Source organism: Dipodomys merriami, unplaced genomic scaffold (genome assembly GCF_024711535.1).
Source record: "Dipodomys merriami isolate MVZ:Mamm:240054 unplaced genomic scaffold, mDipMer1.0.p SCAF_2231, whole genome shotgun sequence".
Taxonomy (NCBI): domain Eukaryota; kingdom Metazoa; phylum Chordata; class Mammalia; order Rodentia; family Heteromyidae; genus Dipodomys; species Dipodomys merriami.
The window spans coordinates 1-4,661 of record NW_027203640.1 but is presented as its reverse complement, the minus strand read 5'-3'; the positions used below and the strand labels follow the sequence as shown (position 1 = coordinate 4,661).

At 38.6% G+C, this 4,661-nt stretch overlaps 1 pseudogene; it reads right to left on the bottom strand.

Annotated features, from left to right (window-relative positions):
• Positions 1–2,930: 2,930 nt before the first annotated feature.
• Positions 2,931–4,295, bottom strand: LOC138835042 (14-3-3 protein zeta/delta pseudogene; annotated as a pseudogene).
• Between the last annotated feature and the right edge of the window lie 366 nt (positions 4,296–4,661).

The window sequence follows — 4,661 nt, the reverse complement described above, 5'->3', positions numbered from 1 at the left end:
CCATATCCTGCATCTTCCTGGCTTGTGATTTTCAGATTATTTCTTTTCTATTACTTCTGCTGATCCTGGGGCATGATCTCAAGCCAGGGTGCTGTCCCTTAATATTTATGCTCAAGGCTAGCACTCTACCAATTGAACCATACCTCCACTTCTGGCTTTTTGGTGATTATTTGGAGATAAGAGTTTCATATGAGCTAGGTGTTAATCGTTCAGGCCTTTAATCCTAGTTACTCAGGAGGCTGATATCTGAGGATGACAGTTCAAAGCCAGCTTGGGCAGGAGAATCTGTTAGTTTCCTATCTCCAATTATTTACAGAAAAATCTAGAAATGTTGCTAACTTTGAGCAAAAGAGCTCATGAATAGCTCACAGATGCTGAGTTCAAGCCACAGGACTAGCAAAAAAAAGTTATAGGTTTTTCTTTTTGCCTGGGCTGGCTTTGAACCCTGATCCTCAGATCTCAGCCTCCTAAGTAAGTAGGATTACTCACAAAGGGCCCTTCTTACAGAAGTTCTGCCTCCTATCAGCTTGACCTTCAGCCATCCTGTATGCGAGGCCCTAGACTTCATCTCATCCTGCCTTGAGCAGTTAAGCATGTGGGCCACTGGGCATCACATTGTGGCCCATCACCCCTGGAAGACTTGTACATGAACACTGGATTGATTGGAATTCAGAGGTGTTTCCTTTCTTTTTAGTCCCCTTTTTTGTAGAGATCTTCATTTCTTTGGTTTTCAATCCCAAATAATTTAATAATCTTACTGATATCTCTTCTTTCAAAACTGATCACACCTCCTTTGTGTGCCTATTTTTAAGGTCCTGATATGGATCTTGTGTACTGTTGTGGCTTCTTCGGACATGAGCTTACTCAGGAGGACTAATGCTTGAGCAAAAGATGTGATAAGTTTACAGTGTTATGAAGGAGTCTGGACAGATTCAATGACTGGATGAGTTTGTACTGATTTATACATAACACTAATATAATATTTCATATTAATGAATTGTAATCTTACTGATTACTTCAAAGCATTATATGTGTGCTTATATACATATATGTGTCTATATGTTTGTCTTTGAAAGAATGGCAGGTTTTATTTTAGAACTATATCAAACTCAAAAATAGTAATTGGTATAGTTGATATTTCCAATGAAGAAAGCAGATTTTTTTTGCCTCCAATCATCAATATTTATTGAGCATTTACAGTGTATTGGACACAATAGAACATACAGAAAATATTGTCCCTGCTCTGAAGGATCTTACATTCTGAAAGAAAAAAAATCTTTTTTTTCTCAGTCGTGGGGCCTGAACTATGGGCCTGGGAACTGTCCCTCAGCTCTTCAGCTTGAGGCGAGTGCTCTACCACTTGAGCCACAGCACCACTTCTGACATTTTCTGTGTTTGTGGTGCTGAGGAATAGAAACTAGGGCCTCATGCATGCAAGGCAAGCACTCTATCACTGAGCCACCTTCTCAGCTCCACCTGTCTTTTAAAATGACACTTTTATTTGGTGTCTTCTGTAACATTCTAAGGAAATATTCTGTAGAGTAAGATTTGGTATAACTCAGACCCATCATTACTTAGAGAAGATCTAAAGGCAAACAATGGCAGACCATTCAGGAAGAGTTTATAGGAGGTACACAATCTCATCAAGTAAGGTGAGATGTGCTGCAGTAGAGGATGAGGTTAATAGTTAGTGGAATGCAGCCAAAGAAAGCAAGGGATCTTAGACAGTGAGTAGAGCCAGAAAAGTCATGTGACCTTTTCAGAAGTACATGGCCACCAAGGAGGAATGGTTGGTGACAAGACAGAAGGCTAAATAAAAGGAAGGTAATCCTGTGCACCTGACAATTGAAATGTCCAAAATCAGAAGGCAAACTGAATCAAGAAATTCTCAAAAACCAAAACAGAATTTATAGTTAATGCTAACCAATGTCATGATGGGTCAAAAACATTGTGGCTTCCTAAGTTAGAAAATGCTATATATCAAAATTTTAACTGGAACATATTACTTTTCAAATCAATTTTCCCCTCCCCAAGGAAAAACTTGGCTCTGTAGGAGATGGTCATTAGATAGATTAGTATTTTTGTTATTGTGATAAAGTTTGCACTTTAAATTTGGTGAAAGCCCATTAGCTGCCAAAAGGGAGTAAAGAACAAGTTTATAATAATGTACAATTTCTTTTGAGGTGTTTCAAAACCAAAAGACTAATTTACATGAAAGTTATAGAAAAAGTAGTAATAATGATTACCAAACAGTTCATTTTCATTGCATCTTTACTTTTACATTTGTTCGTAGGTTGCCTAAAACATTTAAATACAAATAAAATGTGTAGCAAAAATAAGCAGCAAACATTACAAATAATGGAATGTGAACTATTTCTGCCCTTATCCAGAGTTAATTGAGACACAACTTTGTCTCAAAGAATACTTCTAGTGCTGTACTCTAGGTGTGCACACTGAGATAACTCTTCCACAGAAATACATGATTCCAACATGTAACAGCCATGGAATATCTGTTTGTACCACAGGCCTGCAAGTGTGCCCAAACTTTCTAATATCCGGAATAACTACATCTGTGCCTGAAACCAATTTTCCCTTTTATTCTCCACCAGTACAAACCAATATGTAGGAAGATTTCTTCACTTTGACATGGAAGCAGTTTTATCACTGGCCTTTGTCAAGTCACCATGTACCAAAGTACATGCCAAATATTTACAACTTGTATAAAAATTCTACATCCTCAGATTGGTCATCTCAAGATGAAAACAGATAGCTCACTAAATGTTAATGGTCAATATCTATTCCCCTAATATTAAGCAACAAAAAATTACCCTGGGGAATACAGAAATTCAAATAGAAGCAACATAAACCTGTCATAAATCATAAACAACAAACTATTTGTGGGACAGCATGGATGACAAATGGTCTACTGTCTAAATTTTAGAATGAGGCAGACAAAAGTTGGAAAGCCATTTAATTTCCCCTCCTTCTCCTGCTTTCACTTCATCTTATAACCACAATGTCAACGTTTCGCTCAGTAACTACGTTATTAGCGTGCGGTCTTTGAATCACTCTTCACTGAATGTATCAAGTTCAGCAATGACTTCATCAAAAGCTGTCTTTGCAAGAAAGCTAGCTTTCTCTCGGGAGTTCAGAATTTCATAATAAAACACCGAGAAGTTAAGGGCCAGACCCAAACTGATAGGTTTATCAGTTGTGAAGCTTGGACTCTGGGTCTGGGCGCTGTCTCTCAGCCCTTCAGCTCAAAGCTAGTGCTCTACCACTTGAGCCACAGTACCACTTCCGGTTTTCTGAGAGGTTTATCAGATATAAGGGTCTCAAATGTTTCTTTCTTGCTATTGTTTCTAACATATTTATAAGATTTCTTTATTGCTTTGTATGTCCCTCCCTGATGGTATAACCCCTGTTTTCACTGTATTTGATGTTGTATAATTTGTGGAGGGGAAGGGAAAAAACAGATTGTTTAAATAGGGATACAGGTGGACCCATTGCAACAATAAGAAGTACAAGACATTATGTCGAAAAACAAATTTTACAATTTTGGCACATGGGGGTGGAGGGTGTGATGAGATGTGAGGGGGAGATAGGAAGGAATGGGATGGGGAAACAAAGGAGGAGGCAACAATGCTTGATAGGAAATGTACTCATTACCTTGCTCATGTAATTGTAACCCCTCTGAACACTATTTTCACAAGAAAAAAAAGTCTCTCAGACATTCCTGCTCGGGCTGGGCTGGCTTTGAATGGTGACGCTCAGATCTCAGCTTCCTGAGTAGCTAGGATTACAGGTGTGAACCACCAGCTCCCAGCTTGCAATTCTTTTTGGCTGATCTCAAAAGCGTCTTGATATGCTGGTTATGAACGATTCACAATCCCTTTCTTGTCATCAGCAGCAGCAATCTCAGACAAGTATTGGTAGTAGTCTCTCTTCATTTTCAAATACAAGATTTTGCTCTCTGCTTGTGAAGCACTAGGGATGCAGAACTTTTCCAAAAGTGACAGTGAATCATTGTAGCTATCTCTTAGCTCATTCTTGATTCTCTCTATGTTCTTCATCATCTGCTGTTTTTCTCAGCACCTTCCATTTATTTGCTCAATACTTGAAATGATACGCTAAGATGACCTATGGTTGTCTATAACATTTCTGTAAGCAACTGAGAGAAGATTCCTTTAATCATTAGACAATTCAGCTCTTTGCTCAGTGACAGACTTCATGTCACCATATTGCTCATCCTGCTAGGCCAGTTTGGTCTTCTGTACCAGCTCATTTGTACCCATGACTGGGTTTTGTGTCCTGAGTAGGTGGTGGAAGACAGACAGGGATTCAGTGGCTTCTGGGTGGTGGCAGGAGTGGCATCAAGGCTGAGACTCGGCCCTGGATCTTGAAGTTCACAGGCTCCAGTGATGGTGTTTCCTCCAATCCAATTTTATTTTTTTTTTAAATTCACACTGAAATTTTCAATCAATGAAAGCACATTTTGATTGATGCTCTCTTTTTCCATTTTAAAATGATTTTATATCCTGTCATTATAGTAACTTCTGGTTGTGGGATTTATTTTTGAAACAATACAATGTCAATGTGTATGATGGCAGGTGCTCAATGTGAACATTCTATGACCTCTTACGACAATGATGAGATGAAGA